Genomic DNA, 27,686 nt, shown 5'->3' on the forward strand with positions numbered 1-27,686 from the left:
TGTTCAAGGCATCATGTTTGTATATGATCGTGAAACATTTTGTTGTCTTCTAATATCCATATAGTTTACAATAAGGGGTACATTATACCATATATATATATTTAGAAACATCATTAAAATAAGTCCCCTTTTATTCAGCAAAAAAAACATTTTATTCTTGGCTCAGCAAACAAATTCTCATGAATACATAAGCTTATGTATTAAACATTTACTGTTTAGCTTTGTCTCTTTGTCAGTTATCAGAGTTTGGTTATCAGCAAATGCCACGTTATATCAATATTTTTTGAGCTTTCAACACACAGAACATACTGTCCTTTAGGAACACACTAAATTTACCCAGCATAAAATTCCCCTTTTGTCTGTGTTACTTTCCTTCGTATGGACATAGATCTTACCTGCCTCTCCCTTTCTGACTTTTTTTTTTCTGGTTCCAGTCAATAACTAAGCAGAGAAACGTGCAGAAATCCACAACTGCAAGTCCTGCAAGACAATGACTGGCGACTGCACACATGTGCTATGATGTCACTGCACCAAGGAAAAAGACTTTTTATCTCTGGCAAAAGGTAATTATGGTTATATAATAGATTTGACAAAACTACAAATATGTTCCCTTTAGATTATGTATAAAGATTAAGTATTGTTTCTGCACTTCTGTAACTTTAGGTTCAAGCAGTATTGCAGTTTATATACTGTGATGTGATTGGATGAACATGATCGTCAGGCAGCGTTGGACTGAAGGGTCTGAAGCCCACCCAGGCTTCTGATAAAGGGGCCCCGCTGCAACCTCCCTCCATGCCCAGCTCTTCAGTCGCAAACGCCCTCTGCAGCCCCCCCGCTTGTACCTATTCTCTCTATCGGGGCCAGAGGAGGGCAAGATCAGAGGGGAGTGTGGGCCATGCAGGCAGCAGAAGGGTGTGGGTCCTGGTCAGTGCCCCCCCGGGTTTACCTGGTGTCCTGCTGGCCCAGTCCGACCCTGATACCATTTACACCTTGAAAAAGACGTCCGTTTGGAGGGTATGCTGCTAATTATGGGGTTTTTTTTTTATGGGGGCTTCAAGCACTCTTGTGATATTTATGTGTATAAAACATAAACCTTCAAAAATGCAATGAAATATATTGGATATCTCAGATAAAAAACACCCATGTGGGGTTATGTAATAAAAGTTACTAAGTTTGCCCAGGAGCAGTAACCTATAGCAACCAATTAGCAGGCAGAATTTACTAGTCATTTGTTGATATGGGTTACTGCTCCTGGGCAGAACATTGCTGATCTGTTCTTTAACTAATCTGACTGGTAAGACTTTGATCTGAATGGTTAGTGGCGGGTCGGGAGATGGGAAAATCCGATCGTACGATGATTCGTACGATCGGATCTTTGCATCTATGGCCAGCATTAGACTCCAATGTATTGTGACTTCAGTGTGTTTTGTGAATTTTTGCCATTTCGAAAATGGGACAGATTTGCTCATCAATACCAGGGATGTAACAATAGGGGAAACATACAAGGATAACTAATGGTGTGTAGCCCACCATCAAGGGGGGTCCTAAAAAAGTTTTTCTGGGACACCCAAGAATTTCTCATTGCACCACTGACTAACCAGCATTTCAAGAGCATCCACTCAATAACATGTCTGACAAGTACAGCAATAACATTGTCACCAGGGTTGGCTGAATACCAGATGCGATGTCCTCATATAATTTACATCCTATAATTCTATAATTAAGTCCTATAAATAAAAGTCTAGCTGGGCACAAGGGATCCATAGAATATACTGTACCGGTAAGTGTAGCGCTTCGTTAGAAAGATGTCTGGGCCTGTGCATGTTGGCACCCCCTCCCCAGTGAATTCGACTTTCCTTGTCCTTTAAGCTGGACTACTATGTCAAAGTCATTCCTGACCTGGCAAGTCCTATACTCAGCTTCATCCAATTTATTTTAAAATTGCAGTACAGGTATGGGATCCATTATCCTGAAACCTATTATCCAGAAAGCTCCAAATTAATGGAAGACTCCATTTTAATCAAATAATCCAAATTTTTACAAATTATTTCCCTTTTCTCTGTAATAATAAAATGGCACCTTGTACTTGATTATTGGCGGAAACACAATTCTATTAATTAATGTTTAAATTATTTTTTAGTAGGTATGGAGATCCAAATTACAGGAAAGATCCCTTATCCAGAAAATGCAAGATTGTGAACTTTTTGGATAACATATCCCAGGTCTGGACTGAGAATTAAAATAGGCCCTGGCATTTCAGGTACACAGAGGCCCAATCAGCCCCCACCAGCCCACTAAATACTGACTTTCTATGGCACCTTATAGCAGCCCCTCTGGCATTTGCCAGAAACCACAGATTGCCAGTCCGGGCCTGACAGGTCCCATACCTGTATTTCATTTTATGGTTTACCTGCAGCTTGCTTTTCCATGGTTCACACTTGCAGCTGGATTCCCTTTCCACTGAACATCATGGAGGTTGACTGGAAATATTGGGCTACTCATTACTCTTGTATGAACTAATAGCAAAAAAGAAAGTTCTGCTCACCCAAAAGCATTCTTAAATTTAAAGGGAAGTGGTGTGCGTGCAATGAATGTGTGAACACATGCACCACTGACCCTTCATTTCTCACCTGCACACACCAAAATATAATGTATGAAGATATTATATAATGCACCCATTGCTGTTATGGGGATATAAGAAGTCACCTTGGAGTTCTGTTGCCTATACATAATCACTTGGCCTGTGGTCTCATGCTTTACACGGTGGCAGAACTCCCCAGGGACCTCTAATACCCTTATATTTAACAGCAGGTGGTGCATTATCTCTTAAATCTTTTTACTTTTATCTCCCACTTGTAAATCTAAAATAAGCAGCAATATTTTTCTCCAGATAGTTTCTCTAAAATGACCTCCAGGGATCAACTTCACCAATGAAATTCCCATCTGATCAGTTGTTTTGAAGAGTTTGAGGCACGCGGGAGCAAGCACGCAACATTGCTGTGAATATGGTTTGGCCTTAATTAGCCGAGGAAAGATAACACAGAACATTGTGATCTAGCAGGGACTTCTGGTGTTGACAGCAATTAATATGAAAAACAAGTCAGCAGAATCCGGGACTATTTAAACCCATGTCTCATTCGGTTTATGTATTAAAATCTCTTTAATGTAAGAGACCATTCTCCTTTCATTAATACATTAATACATTGATTATCGACATTTGGTACAGTAGGAAAAGCCATTTCTTTGACTGTGTATTTCTTGTTTAATGGATTCCAAAAGCGTCTTGCGCAATATTTAGCGCTTTGATTAGAAAGTACACATAGGGGTCAAGGCTATCTCGCCAAGCGCATTATATAATTATCCCTTCCAGCTCGTATTGCACTGAAGAATTCATGCAGAAAGCAACACCACTGCCCAAGGCCGATGACAGATATCAAGGGATATAAATAATGAGCCTTAATCTCAATCAATGGCATGTAGAGGATTGTAGTTTTAGTAGGTGACATAAGAAAAACACATTAGTTAAGTAAAGGGATTTCGACATGTACTTTATCAAATTTCTTTGGACTTCTTTTTGTACAAATGCTGCTAGATGAATGCATAGTTGAGAGATACAAGAGATACAAGGGCTCGTTTACGTCTGCAAGTGCAATTGAGGTCCCCACCTCGTCAAAATGAGCTCCTTGCACTTTTGTATAGTTTTGCTCAATGCCGCTCAGTCCTTACTCACTTTCATTCCGAACCTGGAGCCGCCACCTCCTGACCAGGCAGTAGCCCCAGGGTTCCCTTTGCTCCCACATCAATAAGCTCAGCACAATTGTGACTAAAGCATTGGGTGCAGACGTCAATTGCACAACGAACACCAGAAATTATGCCGGACAGACGTCTGTGCAGTTGCATCCAATTTGCGCCAAAATGCACAAGCAGTTGCATTCATTTTGGCAAGTTGGGCGCAGTTGCCTCAAGTACATCACCCCCCTGGGACTGCAATTATGCTGGAATTCTGGACAAAAAATGTTGCATTGTGGGGGAAAAAGCATGGCGGTTGTGCTGTAAATTGCACTTGCAGATGTAAATGAGCCCTAATATGTCCCTAAGGGTATGTCTTTGTACAGTTGGGCACAGTGATAGCAAGTATACTTTATTCTCATTATCACTAAGGTTTGGTCCATACCATGTTCAACAACCACCAGGTTCAACATATTTCACCTTGTTTGGCAACTCCAAACCAATAATCTACTTTTTAGCCAAATTCAATGGTAGTTCCCATACTCATAATCTTTCTAGATCTCTCTACAAACTTTGTAGACCACCCACCACTTGAAAGGAGTCTGAATTCCACTGGCTTTAACTCCTCTTTCCCTATTTTTATCCTTTTTTTTTAGGGCAGGGGTCCTCAACCTTTTTTTTTGCCTGTGAGCCACAATCAAATGTAAAAAAAAGTTGGAGAGCAACATAAGGGTGCCAAATATGAGCTGTGATTGGCTGTTTGCAGCCCCTTTTTTGGATTGGGAGAGGGCCTGAATAGAAAGATGAGTAATAAAAAGCAGCAATAACAATACATTTGTAGACCAATTGAAACATTGCTTAGAATTAGCCATTCTATAACATACTAAAAGTTAACTTAAAGGTGAACCACCCCTTTGATGTGACAGGTGAGCTGGTGTCTTCTAGCCATGGTTCTCTTTCTCAGTATGGTTTTCATTTTTACCTTGTGTAATGGCTGGAAATATTCATCTTTTGTTGTGAAAATGATGGGGAAATAGCTTTCAATAGTTATCAACAACAAAATATTTCTTAAAGCTACAAAACCAGCCCTGCCATGCACAGTGCCATTCACCCCCACCATGGTGTAACAGAATAAAATGAATGGCCTGTACCGGATGTTACTCTGGCAACTTTTTAAAAATACATTTGTAAAGACACTTTGCAAATTAGTTAAATTTTGTTTACAGTTTTTTGCGATATATGGAATTACTGTTGGTTTGAAGGTACCTGTGGTCAAAGATCAGTTTTCAAACCAGTAAAGTAACGTTATGCTCTGCTTTATCAACACAAAAAAATCTAGATGGGTTTAAATTCAATCAGTCATATATATATATATATATATATATATATATATATATATATATATATATATATGTAGGGATCTTTGTTCAGTGGTAATGAAACTTTGTATCGTCATTCTATATCTGTGTTGGTTATGAACAATAGTGATCTCTCACATCTCTTTACCCAGATACGAGCATGTGCCATGCAATGCTGACTGTATTGTATATCATCCATGTGAGTGAACAGAAATGTGGTCAACACAAGCTCATTTTATTGACTGTGGTCCATTATATCACTAATGATGCTGTTCAGCAGACGGGGTATGAATGATACATCAGTCCTTTGATACAGGAGTTCAAACCATCTGGCCACAAAGAGGGGATTGTGGAGAGTAAGTTGTGATCAGTGAACTCTGAACTGCACATGGGAGGCATTGAACTGTTTTACTAGTCCAGGTGCTGATGGGGGATATGATGAACTTCATCAGCAGGTCACAAGAAAGTCGACCACAGGGCTAGATGGGACCTCACACCTATATAGAAGATCTTTGTTTCTATCTGTCAGGGTGGACTCCGGGTGGACGCATTTCGATACCTTTGTCTTTTGCAAAAAAAAGCTATAGCTTCTGATGGTTAAAAAGAAACATAATCTTCATTAATGAAAAACCAGCCATATGGAACAGAGGAACGTGCCCCAGTAAAATGTGACATAAAAACAAAATGTTTATACAACTGAAAAAAAATTATGATTCTATATAAGTGTCATGTTTTTATATACGGTATATATATATTATATATATATATATATATATATATATATATATATATATATATATATATATATATATATATATATATAATATATATATATATATATATATATATATATATATATATATTGTTTAAAGGGTAAGGCATTTTTCAGTAGCAGTATGCACAAAATGTCTCTGTCTTAAATACATTGATAATGGGTTGAGTGCTGAGGACTCTTGTAATTGTATATATATATATATATATATAATACACAAAAGCTATGAATATCCTGTAAATTATATCCTTATAAATGGTGAGTTCTGATGTCATCAGTTATAAACGGTGAGTTCTGATGTCATTTCTGTCACATGACTCACTCAAACTTGTGTATTATAATAAATAAAGTACCCCCAGTTGCAAAATATGAGGATATTAGAAGTTACCTCGGAGTTCCATGACCTGTATAAAAACACTCGGCCTTCGGCCTCGTGTTTTTATATGGTCATGAAACTCCTCGGTAACTTATAATATCCTTATATTTTACAAGAGGGGGTACTTTATTCACTATATATATATATATATATATATATATAGAACAGTCTCTGTGATCCGCACTCTTTTCGGCAATCCCTCTTGCAGATACCCGGGTGCTGCTCCTGGGAAGTAATAGATACAAGAAAATGTGGTAGCCCGGGGTTTCTTCAATAAAAAAATCGGATTACGATGAGAGCACAATGGGCTCTGGCGGGACGGTCGGGACAAAATCAAACCTGTCCGATCGACCAAATGACCGATCTCCGCTGGACGAAAAATGACGGGACTCTCCACAAACGGTCCGAAAATCATACGAATCCTCGATTCGTACGATAGGATCTTTGTGTCCATGGCCACCTTAACACTAGCGACTTTTCACTAGCAGGAGCCAATTCGTTTGAAACAGACCATTGCTAGTGGTCCGTCGCACTCTATCGGCAGGCGACTTTTCACTCTGGCGAACAGACGTTACTCTGCAAATTCACTAAAATGCGGATTTTAGTGAACGTTACCTCTTTCGTCAAAGTTGCTTTTGCCACCTCAGACACGGTGCAGTGCTATAAAGCAGCTAATCTTCCTCAGTCTTCTGTCACTTACATCATATCCTGTGAGCCGAAAATGCATCAAAGTTCAAAAAACGCTGGTGTCTTTTCCTTTTTTCTGGTGTCTTTTCTATCAACTTTTTTTTGAGGAACCGTTTTTTTCCAGACATTTCATAACATATGGAACATTCATTTTACAGTGGGCTCATGTGTAAGGCATAATATTAACTCTCTTGTCTTTATTAAGGTTCCCTGGACATGTGTAATGTAAACCATTTGCAGAAACATTTATAATAAAGATGTCCATACAACTTTAAATTACTCACCATATGCAAATTGACCTGAGCGCAAGATCACTAGTGAATTTTCGCTAGGGAGAAAGGAATGCTAGTGCATCTTTGCTTTGAAATGCTCGCACTGCCAAAGTGACGCTAGCGGAAAAATTGCAAGCATTCGGCGCCCAGGACGAAACTCCGCATATTGGTGAATTGGCGTCGTCTGAACGAATTTGCGCCTGGCGAAGTGTTGCGATGGGTGTGAAATGGACGCTGGCAAAAATTCACCGTTTAGTGAATCTGCCCCTAGGAAGGGAAGACATGTTGAAGGAATACTATAATTCTGTGTTTTTCTTGTTCAATAAACTGCAGGCTTGTGATAAAAAACACCAAAGGAATTTCATAACTTCGTTATAAAAGGGAACGTCAACCCAAAAAAATATTTTTTTTGTCTAACAAAAGAAAACACAGTTCGAAGCAACTTTGCAATATACATTCATTACATTTTTCTATGGTTTTAATACATGTATTGCTATTGAAAGCAGTGTTTGTCCCTTTCTATTATCCTGGTGGCTCAGACTGTTGATACAATGTAAGACAAGGCAGCTGATTAATAGACCTGTCTTTGCTGTGGAACTAAGACTTTAGTAACAATGTTTAAAAAGTAACAGCCATGTAGATCATGCAAACCGAAAAGTTCTCCAAAGCTAAAGGGAAATCAGATACAGGTATGGGATCGATTATCCAGAAACCTGATATCCATAAAGCTCCATATTACAGAAAATTTGTCTCCCATAGAATCCATTTTGTCCAAATAATCCAAATTTCCAAAAATGATTTCCTTTTTCCCTGTAGTAATAAAACAGTAGCTTGTACTTGATCCCAACCCAAGATATAATTAATCCTTATTGGAAGCAAAACCAGTGCATTGGGTTGATTTAATGTTTACAAGATTCTCTAGTGGTATGAAGATCCAATTTACGGAAATATCTGTTATCTGGAAAACCCCAGGTCCCGAGCATACTGGATAACAGATACCATACCTGTATTTACAAACTTTCATTATTTACAAACATTTAGGGGCCGATTCACTAACTTCGAGTGAAGGATTCGAAGGTAAAAAACTTTGAATTTCGAAGTTTTTTTTGGGCTACTTCGACCATCGAATGGGCTACTTCGACCTTCGACTACGACTACGACTTCGAATCAAAGGATTCAAAGTAAAAATCGTTCGACTATTCGACCATTCGATAGTCAAAGTACTGTCTCTTTAAAAAAAACTTCGACCCCCTAGTTCGCCATCTAAAAGCTACCGAAGTCAATGTTAGCCTATGGGGAAGGTCCCCATAGGCTTGGCTAACTTTTTTTGATCGAAGCATATTCCTTCAATCGTTGGATTAAAATCCTTCGAATCGTTCGATTCGAAGGATTTTATCGTTCGATTCTAAGGATTTTATCGTTTGATCGAAGGAATTATCCTTCGATCGTTCAATCGAACTATCTGCACTAAATCCTTCGACTTCGAATATCGAAGTCGAAGGATTTTAATTCCTAGTCGAATATCGAGGGTTAATTAACCCTCGATATTCGACCCACAGGGGCCGATTCACTAACTTCGAGTGAAGGATTCGAAGTTAAAAAACTTCGAATTTCGAAGTATTTTTTGGGCTACTTCGACCATCGAATGGGCTACTTTCGACCTTCGACTACGACTACGACTACGAATCGAAGGATTCATACTAAAAATCGTTCGATTATTCGACCATTCGATAGTCGAAGTACTGTCTCTTTAAAAAAAACTTCGACCCCCTAGTTCGGCAGATAAAAGCTACCGAAGTCAATGTTAGCCTATGGGGAAGGATATTCCTTCGATCGTTGGATTTAAATCCTTCGAATCGTTCGATTCGAAGGATTTATTCGTTCGATCGAAGGAATAATCCTTCGATCGTACGATTGTAGCATTTGCGCTAAATCCTTCGACTTCGATATTCGAAGTCGAAGGATTTCAATTCCTAGTCTAATATCGAGGGTTAATTAACCCTCGATATTCGACCCTTGATGAATCGGCCCCTTAGTGAATCGGCCGCTTAGGGGCTTATTTATCAAAGTCCGAATTTTTCTCAACGCCTCCAGCCACAAATTCCGATCTAATCCGCACGGGTTTTTTCGGCGTATTTATTATTAGATTTTCCAAAAATTTGCTTTGCGGGAAAAAAAAATCTAATTACCACGATTTTTTTTGGATTTTACACCCGAATACTTCGATTTCTTATGCCTTTTTCGTGCAAAAACAAAGTATTGAAATTCTCCCATTGACTGATATGCAACCTCGATAGGTCTGAGATGAAGGATTTTCTGATTCAGACTTTTCCATTCTTGGGGTATAATAAATTCCAAAAAATTTGTGTTTTTTAAAAGTCCGATTTTATATTAAAAAAATCAAACATTTTTCGGGATTTTTGCATTCGGAGTTTAGTAAATAACCCCCTTATTGTATCATTTACATTACCTTCACAAACATGCCCTTATATGTTTGAAAAGAGTTGTTAATGACTAAAGGCCTTATCAAATACCCTGTACATCATAAAACGATTTTTAAAAAAAAGGAAGGATGTGGATAAATCAGAAAGGCCAAAAACAGAGGCTATAATTTATGTTGATTTCCAGGTTAGAGGAGCTTGCATAGGACAGGAGAAAAGGCCAGGGGTTCCAGCTACTGGCAGGATAGATATTTCAGATGTACTTCACATCACTTTGTAACTGGCAATGTCAACGTTTGTTAAATAGAATGAAAAGGAAAATCAGCCATGGACGTTCTGTTCAGATGAGGTAATCTTCACCCAGAAGATAAATGCTGCCCTTTCTGCCAATGTACAAGAAACTGAGTATGTAATTGATCTTATTACGGAGTGGTATTGGCTTGAACAACTTGTCCCTTCATTCTGATTAGAAGATTCAGCATATAAAGTTTCCCCCATGTCCCTGAAAAAAAGAATTATTCTCCTATCTTGGCTGTTGCTAGGCAGCTTTCTAAAAGGTTGCTACGATGAATGATGAAGTGTCTTTATTCCGCAGCGATTCTTGGCTCTGATATTTTTTTTAAATGTTGTGGAAGGAAAAAAAACAAATTGCAAACTGTGTTATTTGTATAGCAGGTCTGCCTTCTGCAGTGGTGAGTCCCAGCGATAAAAAGGGACTTGACCCTAAAAGAATTATTGTTTGAAATAAATAAAGAATAAAAATGCATTCTTTATTGGTACGCATGCTACACATATGTGGCTGGAGTTTAAAAAGAGTTCTACCTATAGTTTATACAGGTATAGGACCTGTTATCCAGAATCTTGGGACTTGGGATTTTCCAGATAACGGATGTTTCAGTAATTTGGATCTTCATACCTTAAGATCATTAGAAAATCATGTAAACATTAAATAAACCCAATATTCTGGTTTTGCTTCCAATGAGGATTCATTATATCTTAGTTGGGATCAAGTACAAGGCATATCTCCCAACATTTTGGAAATAAAAAGAGGGACAAAAAAATTGTTGAGCACAGCATGGCGACATTTTGTGACCTCGCCCATTTTTGAGGCCACGCCCAGTGGCGTAACTAGATGTTGCTGGGCCCCACAGCAAATTAATTTTAGGGCCCCCAACATATCCAGTGTTTGTCCTGTTTTACCAATATATGTTCAAATTGCTCATCAATGAGAGCCTCATGGGGCCCCCTGTACCTCCTGGGCCCCCCTGCAGCTGCAGGGTCTGCTTCCTCTGTAGTTACGCCCCTGGCCACGCCCCTAATTACCATGTTCATTTTACAAAACCTGGCAGGTTATGAACGTTTGAACATATTTCTGTGTTTCAGTTATTACAGTTTTGATAATGAAGGTGAATTGCCCTTTAAGCTGTGAGTCTAACTTTTCCCAAGGGACGTTATCTTATATTGTTACAATTACTTATTTGCTTATCTCAAAATTGTTACAAAAGTATCTTATCTGCTGCTGTGGCTGTTCTGGGCTCTCTGCCAAAAGCCAATTAAGCTAGAAACGTTGTTTCTTTTTCTGGCTGTTCAGTGCAGAGAAAGTCGGGACTTTCCCGTACAAACGCAGGACTGCGGGTTGCGCTGTCAAAAGCGAGACTAACCCGCTGAAAACGGGACAGTTAAGAGGTATGTACAAGGTACTGTTTTATTATTACAGAGAAATCACAGACCTTTACAGACTTACCGACCTTTTTTGCAAAACGTTCTTAGGTAACACAGAGAATTTATGAATATATGGAAAATATAGCATTGGTCCTAGCTGCTGCTTTGCATTTTATTTATACCTGTTTTCAATTTAAATCCTTCTTTGTAGGGCACAGGTATAGGACCTGTTATCCAGAATTCTAATTTTGATTGTCATACCTTAAAGGGGTTGTTCACCTTTTAGTTAACTTTAAGTATGATGTAGAGAGTAATATTCTGAAACAATTCGCATTTGGTTTTAATTTTTTATTATTTTTGATTATTGAGTTATTTTAGCTCTCCAGTTTGCAATTTTGCAATTTTGCAATCTGGTAAGTAGGGTCCAAATGACCCCAGCAACCATGCATTGACTTCAATAAGAGACTGGAAAATGAATAGGGAAGGGTCTGAAAAGAATGCGAGTAATCAAAAGTAGCAATAACAATAAATTTGTAGTTTTACAAAGTATTTGTTTTTAGATGGGGTCAGTGGCTCCCCATTTGAAAGCTGGAAAGATTCATATGAAGAAGGCAAATAACAAAATAACTATAACAAATAAATAACGAAGACTAATAAAAAAATGCTTAGAATTGGTAAGTCTACAGAATACCAACAGTTAACTTAAAGGAGAACTAAAGCCTAACTAAAGATGTAGGTTAGAAATGTTGTACATTATGTTTTGGACTTCTGTACCAGCCCAAGGCAACCATAGCCCTTTAGCAGTAAAGATCTGTGTCTCCAAAGATGCCCCAGTAGCTCCCCATCTTCTTTTCTGTTGATTCACTGCACATGCTCTGTGCTGCTGTCACTTACTGAGCTTAGGGACCCACTCACAATATACAGTACACATAGACAAGGCCGGATTTGCGTCCCCGGGGTCCTAGCATAGTGGTCCGCATGCACCCCCTCCTGCGAGTTCACGTACGTACATGCACTATTGGGGAGCGATGGGGAACGATGTGTTCCTAATGTGGCTGGGTGGCATGCCACCCCTAAACTTTCTCCGCCCTAGGCCCGGCCATTTGTGGCCTCGCCACAAATCTGGGCCAGAACATAGACATGTGTGTCACAATATAAGGCTGATTATAAGCCTGATTAGTAATTAATACAGATAATTACTACATGGCAGCACAGAAACCAGTGCAATTAGCATCAGAATTTAATAATCAGCCCTGTAGCCAGTAACGTAACTAGAGGGGGACGGACCCTGGTGCGTGACACGCAGCGGCCCCCCCACTGTACGTGATTTTCAGGCCGGATTACAGTGGTACGCGAGTTGAAGGGGGGCCCTGAGGGGGTGCGGACCCTGTCCTGCTCGCACCCCCTGCTCCCCCGGTAGTTCCGCCACTGCCTGTAGCATCAGCTTATATTACAGACCAACCTCATTTTCTGCTTGATAATTAGTGACGACCCCTAAGCTTAGCTTCTCAACAGCTGCTCAGAGCCCACTGAGCATGTGAGTGTCACAGACACTTTCCAAGATGGTGACCCCCTGTGACAAGTTTGAAGTCCTGGATCATTGCTGCTATTGACAAGCTGAAACTTTAGGCTGGTGCAATAAGTTCACTAAATAAAATATGGCATTTTTAGCTATATTCATTTTAAGGATTTAGTTCTCGTTTAAAAATGAACTACCCCTTTAAGTCTACTAGAAAATCATGTAAACATTAGATAAACCCAAAATTAATTATATCTTAGTTGGGATCAAGTACAAGCTACTGTTTTATTATTAGAGAGAAAAGGAAATCATTTTTAAATATTTGGTTTATTTGTATAAAATGAAGTCTATGGGACACAGATAGGCAAAATGAAGAAATGGGGCTACCCAGCACTCAAATGAACCCACAGGGCCAAGGATATATATAAGTTAAAACATTATTTTTTATTAAACAAAATTTAAAAGTACATCTCCATGAGCCCTCTATGGGACACAGCCTTTCCGTAATTTTGAACTTTCTAGATAATGGGTTTCTGGATAATAGATCCCAAAACCGGTATAAAAAAATTAAATTTTTGTACCTCAGTATTGACAGCCTGCCCTTGTGGAGTGGGCCTGGAGATCACAAGCGCTCAACATTACAATGATCTACAAAACTGTCAGCTTCTCTGTCTAATAAACTGGCACATTTTCAGTGGAAATAACTGCAGTGTTATGCTCTGCAACTTGATGTACCATAAAAGACATGAAGCATGTCACACAAAAGGAGTCATTTACAACTTCCAAGACAAATTGCAGTTTTTTGCACTTTACACACCTCTACTTCCTCTACTACAAAATTATTATCACAGGTCACAAGGACCTGCCACTGCCGCAATGAAAACAACATTTATAATATCCCCAGTCATAAGTGCAAGAGCACTAAGGTGCATAAGAGCATATGCACTGAGTATTTCTGCCCAGGGGATTGGCTGCTAAGTAGTGATGGGCGAAACGCATTGAAGTCAATGAGTGTCAACATTTTTAACGCACGTCAATTTTTCTCACTCCAAATGCATTAAAGTCAATGGGCGTCAACTTTATTTGTCTCAGCGACTTTGTTGTCCAAACGCAGTCAACGGGCGTTTTTTCTTATGGAGACTTTTTTGTCTCTGCAACAATTTTGTCTTGGTGACTTTTTTGTAGTTGCGAATTTTTGCCATGGTTTCGTGAATACATTTACGGATGGTGGAATGTGGAATTGTGCAGTGAATCCATGGTTGGAAAAAAATTCTCTCATCACTACTGCTAAGTGCACCTCGCGGGATACAATATCTGGCGTGAGGTTCACAGTGTGTCAGGTGAAGCAGGCCAGTTCTGAATACAGTGCTACCTGAATACAGAGCTCCAAAACAAGACAGAGACTATAGCAATCCAGGACCCCAGGAAGGCAGTGTGGTTTTGTCCATTTTGTTCTTTGCACACTGTTTTCCTTAGCTAAATGATCCCTGTTGCCTTTGTTGAACAGCCTGAGGGGCAGGAAGGGGAGACATGAAGGCACCCACCTACCAACCCCTAAACTGTGCATCATTCAGAAGTGCAAGATTTGGCATGGCACAGACTGCTCCCCTTACTGCTTTTGTGCTTCTTCCCACAGTTTAATGACCACTATTTTTTTTATTCATGCCAAATGTGTCTAGTATTTAATTTTCCATTTCACAGATGTGAATAACTCACCAGTCTGTTCATTCATTTAATCTTTCCCCATAGTCTATGCCATTGCCCAATTCTTTCTAAATGTGTGCTATTTGAGAATATATTTTGTAACACGGATGAATATAAAACCTAAGTTGCCTATAAAGACTGAAAGCAGCCGTATCTGTATCACATATCTGCCAATGTTTTCCTATTTTATCTGGGGCTTACATGGCATAACACCCTATCCGAAAACAGCTTTTAAATGGTGATCTGGGAAAGCTCTGTCTTTTACAAAGAGAGTTGAAGCATATTTGGATCCTGACACTCAAATGCTTTTAACATGTCTTTGATTAAATTTATCCCGATCTAATGGGCCCTGACATCATTTGATCTGTGCAAAATAGCACTTGTATGCTGCGTAAAGCCACAGAAATTTGTTGTGCAACATTTATTCATTAACCTACTGATATGAACTTGCTGAAAACCTGATTCAATCATCTGCTTTGCCCAGTAAGAATGAGTTCAGTTAATCTCTGTATCTGTGCCCTATCTTTATCACATGGCAGACTGGATGTCCCAACATCCATTAATTTAATTGTCCTCACTGCACTCTTTCTCCCTTTAGATTAGTCATTCTGTGCACTGCTCAAGCTCTTGTATACAAGCTCTATGTGTAAAGAGTTTTGGTGATGCAAAGAGCATGCAAGCCTCCCATAGACAAGCACAGGGGAGATTGCAGATGTCTAGATCCTCTCCAACCAGAAATATTGAATTTATTTTTCTAAAATATTTTCATTTTAAAGTACCTGTATCACAAATGAGCATATCTGCAACCCTTTTTGGTATTGCGGGAGATTTCCAGACATCTTCTCACATCAGACAATGCAGTTTAACTTCCTTGTCTTGCTTAGAAGGACTAGTAATGTTATATGACTTGTGAATCCAAGAAGAGACCTTCAGATGGAAGTTTAAAAACAACTGGAAATGTGCTAGAAAGCCTGAATCTACTACTCTCCTGGATTATGTCAACGGTATAAGTGCAGCCATTTTAAGAGTCTGATAGAGAGTTTAATTTCTCAGAACAATCCTTTGGAAGATCAGTTTAAGTTCCAGACATGGTAGGATACCTAATTATGGGTTGTCTTCCATCAAAGGGAAATACCCAAGACTCCTACAGGCTCCTACAGATTTAAGCTTTGCAAGCCACAGACATGAGGCTCTTCTGAAATCCTTTTTGTAAGAAAAAGAACTGGAACTCAGGCTGCCACAGGATCTTGGCCTTCTCTAAAGTATATATTAAAGTCCTGGATGCACTGCTCTTTCTAATCTAAAGAAGAAAGTCCACTATTCCGTGCACTAAACCTTGGGCTGTGAGTCCACATGCAATGTTCAGCATCCAGGCTGATTTCTACAAATGATTCTTATCTGGATGAGTCGCTGAATCTTGAAAAAGAAAGGACAACATACATTATAAGACTTATGAACATGGACCATATGAAGCTACTATTCATTGTTTTATTGTCCTGCTTGACAGAACTTTTAGAAGTATTGACACAGGAGAAAAAATATAGTCAAGCAGCTCATTCTAAACCTGAAGCTTAAGATATACTGAATTTAATTCAAACCGTTACATTTCCCTGAAATGCATTGGAGTCAACAGTAAAAGCTGGGAAATGGAATATACAATGTGCTGCATTGTTAGAGAAGCATTTTTTCAGTATACTACATATATTCTTCATATAATTCCAGCAAACCTTTGACAGTATTAGACATGTATATCTTACCTGTATAATTATAAGTCAAGTGTAGCATTTATCATGGGGCCCATAGGTTCAACCCACTCTTGCCAGTGTTAATACGTAAGTAAAGGAGCTTGTGGCATCTGGTGCACAGTATGGGTATTCAGTTGTGCTTCGCCAATGAAGCGAGTTGAGGCTGTCGCCTCAGGTGGCAGCGCCCCACTATGTACCAGGGGCAGCAAAAATGCTGCTCCTGGTACTTTAAGAGCGAATTTCTGGGGGAGGGGGGGCAGGAGCAACTGCTGCTGCCTCAGGCGGTGGAGGGGCCAGGATCGCCCCTGTGGGTATTCTTTACAGATCTGGACTATACCAATAACATCTGCCTCTTATATAATTATGCAAACATGTAAAGACAGTTCCAGCCCCTCCAAGAAGAAGCACACATATATGGAATAAACATTGCTAATTATAATAGACTCCCACCCATTTCTCCATTGAAGGAGAAAAGATTTGAGGAGCAGCTTGAGCCAGTTTGGATCTCTAGACAGGTGTGCATAAATACACAACTAAGAATATGCAACTACTTTTTAGAAACATAGAAAATTGCAGCGTGTTTATCTGCAGAACTACAGACTTTCAAAAAAACAATGTCTTAGAAGAATACATCAAATCTTTTTGGCTAGAGCTAATTATCAAAGAGATGTTACTGAACAATTTAAAACATCAAAACAGACCAGATGGATAGAGCATATAATCAGCAGGCCAAATGACAACATAACAAGGACAACCCTTGGAATCCTCAAGGAAAAGGAGGACCTGGAAGAAAAGAAGATTGTATTGGATTAACAGCTGTGTGCAAAAGAAAGAGAAAAGTTCTTGTCATCACTGGGTTGATTTTTGATTGGATATTGATTGATTTCCTGACAACTATTTTTTTGAGGTTTTCCAAGTTTCCCTTTGTAGGAGAGAAAAATGTATTATACTATTAACATTTCTATTGATAATCCCTGAGATACAAAAAAGGGAAAATATTTTATAAATGTATTCTCGTTTATAGAGGTAACTCGTTTCTATCTTTGTAACATAGCGATCAACCAGATGGTACCCGTGTGCTTCTTGGCTTCAGTGTTATATCTCATAGTAACCTGCTATGTGACTGTGGAACATGTAATTAGATGCTGTAAGGAAGCACCCCAGGGCCATGAACCAAGAGTTAACTTAATCTAAGATTTGATTGATGGAATGTTGTTGTAAATTACTGTGACCAACCTCTAAAAAGCAAATTTACATCAGTAGTCTGGATATATATTGCAAATACTGAATAAATATGGCAACTGCATGTATAATATTAGTGTATAAGTCAAATACAAAACACATTTATTAATTCTACTTTATTGTATACATATTTATTCTTTACCTTGAAAAATGTTAGGGCACTAGCTGAAATGTCAGTCTCCTACTATTAAAATTCACAGCATTCATAAGACCTGCGAGTGCAACTCTTCCTCTACATTTAAACTTCAGAGTTAGTGCACCGAGGGGCATGTGGACTTTTGAGTGCCAGCCGGGAAAGTCAGTACTGATATATATAATCCAATTACAATGAGGGTCAACTTTATGCCAAAAAAATGATTGCTCTGGTGCCCCCAATATGACTGAATAGCTGAAATATAGAAACAAAATGCTTCCATTAATTAAACTTACATATGAAGCAAGGGGTCGCCCTACTAAATTTCAGAAAGTTTGGGAGACATGATGATGTGATATACATTAAAGCATTGATTTGAAATGCTGTAATGTGATATTTCTCCAAGATCATTGCTTTTCAAATTGTCAGTATGATTCTGCTGTACCCCCTTTTCCCTTCTGTACCCCACCTTGTTTTTGAAACTCAATAAAAATGAAACCTGTTACTGCTACTCCCCTTTGGATCAGCTTTGTGTGCCAGTCATTTGTCATTTACTATCACCCACCATTCATCAGGTAGGGAATTGGGTCAAATATTTTCTTTACAGATTCTTCCAAAAACCCTGTTAAAAGCCAAATTGACAAATATATGTATAAAGTAGTCCTTATTTTGCTCTGGTGTTAGCCAACTTTCTCTGTTATCCCTTCTTGCCCCCCACTCCCCTTACCTACAACTGGTGCTGTTCTATAAGACCCCCTAATATGCTAGAGCAGGACTTCTGCCTCTATTTGCACATCACTAAAGTCGGCTCAGAACACTAATGTTTTGTGAACTATCTGTCTCTCAACTCCAGTGTAACACCCACCTGTGATAGGGGAACAAATCTGTTTAGTGGAAGTTTGTGCTGTGCCTCACACAGAAAGATGTCAAGGCTAAACCTCACGGGAACTGCTACTTTTGCCTCATAAAAAGGGCCCACATGTGATTTTTAGCTCTGCTGCACAGAGGTGGAAGTGCACAAAGATAAAATATTGCTGAGTTAGCTTGGCCCTTACCCGTCCCACTCAAAGCTACCAATGGAACAAAAGTTTATGAAAGACTTTTTTTTTTAAAGTTTAAACAAAAGCGCAATGCCCTAGAAAATATTTTGCTGCCTTAGGTTTATTTCTTTCCTGGAATAGAAAAGTGGAAATGATTAATCTATTGTTAGATCAGTGTTGCATGGGAAGTATTTCATTAAGATACTGGCAGTAAATAATTGACCAGATCTTTGTCTGGGACTTTGCTGGTGGATGATTTTAACTGTACATTTGCACCGAGAGAGTTTATGCATTGTGTGCATGATCTATAATATATATGTATGGAAACCCGTTATTCAGAAAGCTCAGAATTTTGAAGGGCCATCTCCCATAGACTCCATTTTAGCCAAATAATCTAAAATGTTAAAAATGATTTCCTTTTTCTCTGTAATAATAAAACAGTACCTTGTACTTGATCCCAAATAAGATATAATTAATCCTTATTGGAAGCAAAAACCAACCTATTGGGTTTATTTAATGTTTATATGATTTTCTAGTAGACTTAAGACCCAAATTACGGAAAGATCTGTAAGGCATGAAGACCCAAATTACGGAAAGATCCATTATCTGGAAAACCCCAGGTTCCGAGCATTCTGCATAACAGGTCCCACACCTGTATATATATTCAGGATGTACCAAATCCAGTATGTTTACATTCGGCTGTATACGATTTAGCCTTCTTTTGCATGCTCATATATGAGTAAAAACACAGTAAAAAATGCATCATCTGAAAGAAAAATGTGGCTGTCATTTGTCCAGAGCATTAAAATCACTTGAATGCTTTGGGCTGAACACTAAGAAGATGCTTGAATTTGAATCTTGCAAAAAAAGTTTCAGGATTGGCTGAATCCCAAATAAGTGATAGGGGCCGATTCACCAAGGGTCGAATACCGAGGGTTAATTAACCCTCGATATTCGACTAGGAATTAAAATCCTTCGACTTCGAATACCGAAGTCGAAGGATTTAGCGCAGATAGTTCGATCAAACGATCTAAGGATAATTCCTTCGATCGAACGATAAAATCCTTCGAATTGAACGATTCAAAGGATTTTAATCCAACGATCGAAGGAATATCCTTCGATCGAAAAAGTTAGCCAAGCCTATGGGGACCTTCCCCATAGGCTAACATTGAGTTCAGTAGCTTTTAGATGGCCGATGGGGTCGAAGTTTTTTTTAAAGAGACAGTACTTTGAACAATCGAATGGTCGAATAGTCAAACGATTTTTAGTTCGAATCCTTTGATTCAAAGTCGTAGTCGAAGGTCGAAGTAGCCCATTCGATGGTCGAGATAGCCAAAAAAACACTTCGAAATTCTACGTTTTTTACCTTCCAATCCTTCACTCGAAGTTAGTGAATCGGCCCCATAGTGTTTCCATAATTTGGATCTCCCTACCTTAAATCTACGAAAAAACATTTAAACATGAATTCAACCCAATAGGATTGTTTTTCTAATGAGGATTTATTATATCTTAGTTGGGATCAAGTACAAAGTACTGTTTTATTATTACAGAGAAAAAGGAAATCATTTCTAAAAATCTGAATTATTTGATAAAAATTGGAGTCCATGGGAGATGGCCTTCTCGTAATTTGGATCTTTCTGGATAATGGGTTTCTGGATAAAAGATCCCATACCTGTAGAAGTTATATCCCTTTATTTTATTTAGTTTAGATTTCCAGTGGCCCAGTATATTATTCCTACATAAATGCTGTCCTCATCATTGCACATTGTACATTTACCCTCATAATGAATTCATAACCAAATTGAAAATTGTGGCATGAGCTGCACAACAAATGTATTGCCGTGTTTATGGATATGTTTGGGAAAGATGGAGTCCCCACAAGACTTCAATCATCTTTTGACTCATCTCATTTGTGCTTGACCTGCTTGTTATTAGCTTTGTTTTATACACCAGTGCACCACAGGGTGAGGGCTGGTGTTATAGGAGAGTTGAGAGCAGCGCTGTTTCTAATGCAGGAGCCACCTGAGGCTTACCCTAGAAAGCATCAGAATAGTCCCGCGCATAAACATTGTCGCGCGTCAAAATTATTCGGACGCCCAGTGACTTTAATGCATTTGGCCAAAATAGGCGCACGTATAATAAATGTCGGGGAAGTCTAAATTGATGCTCATTGAAATAATTTGACTTCAATGTGTTTCGCAAATTTTTCGCTGTTTTGCAAATTTCGCTGAAAATTCACAACGGGACAAATTCTCCCATTGCTAGTTGTTTGTGTTTTCCATCTATTGCATTGAAAATGATTGGCTCATGTTCAGTCATTTCTGTGTTGAATCTGCTGCCCAGGAAAATCCAGGGGGAGTCGTATACATTTGCTACATGTGGGAGAAAATTGTCAACAGATGACACTGTAGTTCCATTATTTGTTATACAGTCAGACAGTCTCTGCGGTATTTACTTGCAGCTGGCTGAACTGCTGCTTCTGGCCTGATGTATTTTCAGCAGTGTCTGTGCTTGAGTCTGAACAGAGGTGAATCTGCCTAGACTTGTTCTCCCCACACATACTGTGTGTTTATAAAAGGCTCTGGGTATTTCCTAGGGAAAAACTCTAGTCAAACCTTGACGGTCGAAACTTAGCCAGTGCCCCCCTTCAGTCATAAGCTGGAAATAGATGTTGAGATTTTTAAAAGATCCGATCCTCATCGTGAGACCACAATCGTACGATCGTACGAATTGACCATCAACTAAAAAGACCAATTTGCCAGGAAAACAAAGGGGAGCTGCCTGTTTGGCCCTGCAAACATAGATAGATTGCACTGGGACCGACAAAGATTTTTTGACCTGGCCGATCAATTTCCTGACAGATGTCGGCCGAAAAATCGTAAGATGTACGATCATTCGAATCCCACCAAGCGCACGATAATTTCGAAGGATTCGTCAGACTTCCCTAAAATCGGTCGTTCGGCAAGAAGAATCGTCGCGTCTATGGGGAGCTATAGTTTGATAAATTCCAAAACAAACCTACTCAGAACCAAGCGGCAGCAACATAACCATAAAAGAAATATCCCGTAAATCAAATGTTTTGTAGTTCAAGACCCATGGGGTCTGTTTATATTTTTTAATATGATGAATTGAATAAGGGTAAAACTACATAGATTTTGTGGGTCAGTTGTATCTGATCTTGCCATGTAACTTCACACAACAGCAGGAGATTTGTAGGATCCCACAAAATCTGATCTCCCTTTAGGTAGAATGCAAAGTCGGATCAGGTAAAGTCGGATGGTGTAGTTTGTTGACAGGGCCGGATTTACATAGTGGGCGCCCCTAGGCCCACTGCCGTTTGTCGCCCCTGTCCCCTCCCCTTTTTTCATGCAAATTCTCATCATCTGGACCAATGGGGGTGTGGTTGGACAGCATGCCACCCCCCTAAAATCCTGCCACCCTAGGCCCGGGCCTAGGTGGCCTTTCCACAAATCCAGGCCTGTTTGTTCATCTAAATGCGACATTCATGTATTTCAACACAAAAAAAGGCTGGTCCGTCACCATCAGATTTAATCTCGTTGGATGAAGGTGCAGCATGAAGCGTTCCAATCAGACAGTTGTGCCATGTTGGATGGAAAACTTTCCATGTAGTTTACCCAAGATATTTTTGTATCAGTCCCTCTATACTTTGACCCACACTACTACTTCCTACTTGGATACGTTTTGACAATCCAAAACTATCTGACAAAGTCTCGCATGGTATTTTTTGCCACATTCCATTGAACACATTTACCATATATCAAGATCAGTATCCAATCAATTAATTACTAATTAAATATTTGGATTTTGTCCTGACACAGTCAAAGACAATACCATACCTCCCAACTGTCCCTTTTTCGGAGGGACAGTCTCTCTTTTGACAGCTCAACCCGCAGTCCCGCATTTGTACTGGAAAGTCCCTCTTTTCTCTGCACTGAACAGCCAGAAAAAGAAACAAAGTTTCTCACTTAATTGGCTTTTAGCAGAGAGCCCAGAACAGCTAACAGGTGCAAATAAGATACTTTCTAACAATTTTGAGATACAAAAACACAGTTTAGATAAGGAGAAATATTTTCAAACTTTCATAACCTGCCAAATTTTGTATAACAAACATGGTAATTAGGGGGTGTTGCCACAGAAAGGGGTGTGGTCCAATAAATTGCTGCGTTTCGTACAGAAAATTTTTTTTTATCCCTCTTTTTACTTCCAAAATGTTGGGAGGTATGCAATACTGGTAGGTTACTACTTGATCAAATGGATCAAAGCATGTTAGATGGACGATTACACTAGGAAAATAACTAGTGCTAATGGTTGATTATTCTGTAAATGCTGTTTTCTGTTGGATAGAAAAATGATATAGGGGCCGATTCACTAACTTCGAGTGAAGGATTCGAAGTAAAAAACTTCGAATTTCGAAGTGTTTTTTGGGCTACTTCGACCATCGAATGGGCTACTACGACCTTCGACTATGACTTTGAATCTAACTATTTGAACTAAAAATCGTTCGACCATTCGATAGTCGAAGTACTGTCTCTTTAAGAAAAATTTCGACCCCCTAGTTCGCCATCTAAAAGCTACCGAAGTCAATGTTAGCCTATGGGGAAGGTCCCCATAGGCTTGGCTAACTTTTTTTGATCGCAGGATATTCCTTCGATCGTTGGATTAAAATCCTTCGAATCGTTCGATTCGAAGGATTTTATCGTTCGATCGAAGGAATAATCCTTCGATCGTTCGATCGCACTATTTGCGCTAAAATCCTTCGACTTCAATATTCGAAGTCGAAGGATTTTAATTCCCAGTCAAATATCGAGGGTTAATTAACCCTCGATATTCGACCCTTTGTGAATCGGCCCCATAATGTTTGCTCCAGTTCTAGTTTAGGAGATTGGAGAGCTTTAATCTTTTTCAAATAATTTTATTCTTATTATTTGTCATAAACAAGCAAAAAATACAGCACTCAAAATGATCAAAATGATATCATAACAATTAAATTGTAAAGTTTTTTTTTATTTATAAATAACGTGTACACTATAGAGCAAATCAAACAAGACAGTATAAAACTGCCTATTTACTAACATTCGGATTTCCTTTTTTTTAAAAATTTATTTTTTTCAAAGACTTATGTGTTAAGTAAAAAAAACACAAAAAACTCTAATAGTCTAATAATCTTTAAGAAAATGTAGTTGGAATTTATTTTATCCATTCAACGTTATAGGGGTTTTCAAATTTTTTTTGCTAGAGGTTATAGAGATATTTGTATTTTCTCTGCACCTTTTTTTCATTCGTACTTTTTACATTCATATTCCAATCTTTTAATAACTCTCATGGCATTCAGTATATTTTAATCATGGTTTCAAAAACCTCTAATAGCACTAAAATTCGACCTTTCTTAAATTGGCCTACCTGCATATCTTTCTCTGTTCAGGTGTCTAATGATTACAGGTATGGGATCCATTATCAGGGAAACCCGTAATCCAGAAAGGCTGTCTCCCATAGACTCCATTTTATCCAAATAATTAAACTTTTAAAAATGATTTCCTTTTTCTCTATAATAATAAAACAGTACCTTGTACTTGATCCCAACTAAGATATAATTAATCCTTATTGGAAGCAAAATCAGCCCATTGGGTTTATTTAATGTTTACATGATTTTCTAGAAGACTTCAGGTATGAAGAACCCTTACCCGAAAAACATTCTGAATAACAGGTCTCCTACCTGTATTGAATAATATAATATGTCCTTTTTTATACCCCCTCTCCTACCCTGTATTAATCAAATACCGGTATGGAACTTGCTATACAGAATGCTTGGGACCTGGGGTTTTCCAGATAAGGGGTCTTTCTGTAATTTGAATCATAACTTAAATCTGCTTAAAATGATTTAAATATTATATAAAGCCAATAAGATTGTTTTCCCACCAAAAATAATTAATTATATGTTAGTTGGGATAAAGTACAAGGTATTGCTTTGTTATTATAGGGAAAAAGGAAATATGTTTTAAAAACTTGAATTATTTGATTATAATGGAGTCTATGGGAGATGGCCTTCCATCGGAGATTTCTGGATAATGGGTTTCTGGATAATGGATCCTGTATATCTAGCACAAGGCACTTTAGTTGCTGGGTTCCAGAGTTCTGCCGCATTATCACCAGACTGGTTTCTTGTTCTCCCGATGCAGCTGCCACTGGTTTTTTTAACGGCACCGAATGCAGTCCTGCTCTATGAATAGCTTAATGTTTCCCTTTAAAGTTTCTCCTAGAAACAGCCTAAAGTGCTGCTGTCTCAGTTACACAATATTGCAGGCTGGTCTTAGCATTTCCAGCTGGTGATCACTATCCAGTGGCCGGCACAAGGCATTGGGTTTGTGTCTATGGTACAGTGTTACTTGTCTGGTATGACAGGCATCCAGCTCGGCTTTCTGAACTCCCTTGAACTATCCCATTCCATCAAGTGACGAGTAATGTGGACAGGAGTGCCCCGTGCTAACCCAAACATCTCAGTGCAACTCTGGGATTAGCGTATATTTGTTTGAAAACAATATTATTTGTTTGTGTCATGAATATTTAATTTTAAGATGGTAATAGACTGGAAACCAGTACAGCACTTTGGACACTGCAAAAATGTGGCTTTGGCTATTAGTAGAAATGTATGAAATGTAGCAAAGTAGAAATTAAATGGTCCTTTTATAGGCTAATAAGAAATTCATAAATAAAAGCTTTACAATTTAGTAGCACAAAGAAATGGGTTAATATCTTACATATCGAATGTAGCTTTGCATGAAGCAGTGGGGGCAGGGTATTTTTGATGACTTAGGGTGGAGACACATGGGAAGATTCAGGGAGATTTAGTCGCCTAGTGACTAATCGCCTCTACTTCGGCAACTATTCTCCCTGAAAAGCCTTTCCGCCGGCTAGAATCGAAATCACTGGCGGGATGGCACTTGGAGCGCTTCGTTTTCCGATGTCGCCCAAAGTTTCCTCATGAGGCAACTTCGAGTGCCACCACACCGGCGATGTAGATTCTACAATAGAGAATAGTTGCCTGAAGATGAGACGATTAGTCCCCAGGTGACTAAATCTCCCCGAATCTTCCCTTGTGTCTCTGCCCTTAAGGGCAGAGACACACGCTGCTATTTCGGGAGATTAGTCGCCCAGCGTCAAATCGCTTCATCTTCAGGTGACTAATCTCCCCGAACTGCCTTCCCGCCGGCAAGAATGTAATTCACTGGCAGGATGGCACTAAAGTTTCCTTGTGAAGCAAATTCGGAAAAAGAAGCGCCAACGGGAAGCCTATTCGGGGAGATTAATCGCCCAAAGAAGAGGCATTTTGTCTTCGGGGGGGGGGGACTAAATCTCCCCGGATCTTACCCTAAAGGGGCACTGCCATTTAGAAATGGAGATAAAAGTGAAGATACTAAACAATGTTCTTTTTTGTGTAATATAAGTCAAGTCAACTAATATTCAAAAGGTTCTGATTTTTTCCCTCCTTTGTTTATTTTCCTACTTCCTTCTCTTATCCACTGTGTTTTGATATTTCAAAACCATATTAAAAGGTACAGTAGATAAGGACAAGCTATATATATATATATATATATATATATATATATATATATATATATATATATATATAGAACATTAGCTCCATACTTATAGGACGTCATTCAATTATATACCCACCTCAAAGTCCAGTCTATATTTCTTGAGCAGAGAAAAACCAGAGTGACACATTTCAGCAAAAAACTGCATTATTGCGCTCTCCAAATCACTTTATGAAAATATAAGTCTACCACCATTCCAATGCTAGTTTCGAAAGAAGCTGTAAACTCACTAGCTAATCTGTCCTATTTCTCCTGGAGATCCTGGAGGTTAGTCAATGTGATGACGCCTCTTATATTCAGCTTTTCTGCAACTCTTTAAGACATGTGTAACACACTGGTATACTTGTATCCAGGATAGTGTCTTGTAGTCTTCTGAAAAGACAGAGAGCTGCATAACTGTCACTGAAATAAAAAAGCCAGCGCCAAAGGCACGGGAGACAGACAAACAGGCAAATAGGGTAATATTGTTTTGCCACCTCTTGTGTGAGAAACAGACCACTTGTTTCACCATATATGTGTTACCCTCATTTACTATCGACCTCCACCAAAGGGTTAAAAAACTTTCCTTAAAAACTTGTTTAGGTGGGTACTCACAAACAGGTAATATCAACTTGCACATAAAATCATGAAGCGCTTCTCATTGTATAAACTGTGAATCAATATGCAGCAGCAAATAGTGTAAAAATACCATTTTAATATTTTTTAAACACAAAGCTTAAAATGCACTCACATGGCAAAAGTTTATAAAGAGCATATCTATGCACCGTCCACCTGGAGGCTCCCCCTATATGCACCAGTCCGCACAAAGAAAGTCCCAAGATGATCAAGCTTGGGAAGATGTATAAGTGGTTGTTTGTGTTCGTTCCTCGTGTACGATGCTGGGCGCCTACCAGTGACGTCACCTGCCTTTCTTGTCGAGTAACACGGAGCCCGTTGCGGTAGCTGCTGTTTTCTGTCTGCGCCCCCAGTGCCTGACCTGGTTAGTAAGGAGACATGGGTTGCTTTTTCTCCAAGAAAGCAAAGAGGAAGAGGAAAAGCGAAGAGGAGCAGCCCCAGCAAGATGGGGAAGAGCCCAAGCAGTATAGTTGGGATAAGAGAGAGCTGCATAAGTTCCAGTGATTATCAATACACTTTTAGGGCTCCAGGTTTCTGCAGCTAAACCTAAGGACATCTAACTGTAGCAACTAAATGGGTGAAAAAAAGAAAAAAACAAGAGACCAGAGGTTGGGTGGCCAAAAGACAATAGTTTGGAAAATACTAAACAGAAATTGGTGGGGATCTTGAAGGCCGGGACACCAGGGGGTATATTTATCAAAGAGTGAAGTTAATAGTGAAGTTCCGCCACTAGAGTGAAATTCTGCCACTTCCCATTCATTTCTATGGGGTTTTT

At 39.0% G+C, this 27,686-nt stretch overlaps 1 long non-coding RNA gene across 1 annotated transcript; it reads left to right on the forward strand.

The window, feature by feature from the left end:
* The first annotated feature begins 312 nt into the window (after positions 1–312).
* On the forward strand, positions 313–3,216 carry LOC121395498. Its single transcript, XR_005962504.1, has 3 exons — positions 313–563; positions 664–1,014; positions 2,891–3,216. It is a non-coding gene; the product is annotated as an uncharacterized LOC121395498 (long non-coding RNA).
* Positions 3,217–27,686: the final 24,470 nt, after the last annotated feature.

This window comes from Xenopus laevis, chromosome 1L (genome assembly GCF_017654675.1).
Source record: "Xenopus laevis strain J_2021 chromosome 1L, Xenopus_laevis_v10.1, whole genome shotgun sequence".
NCBI lineage: Eukaryota > Metazoa > Chordata > Amphibia > Anura > Pipidae > Xenopus > Xenopus laevis.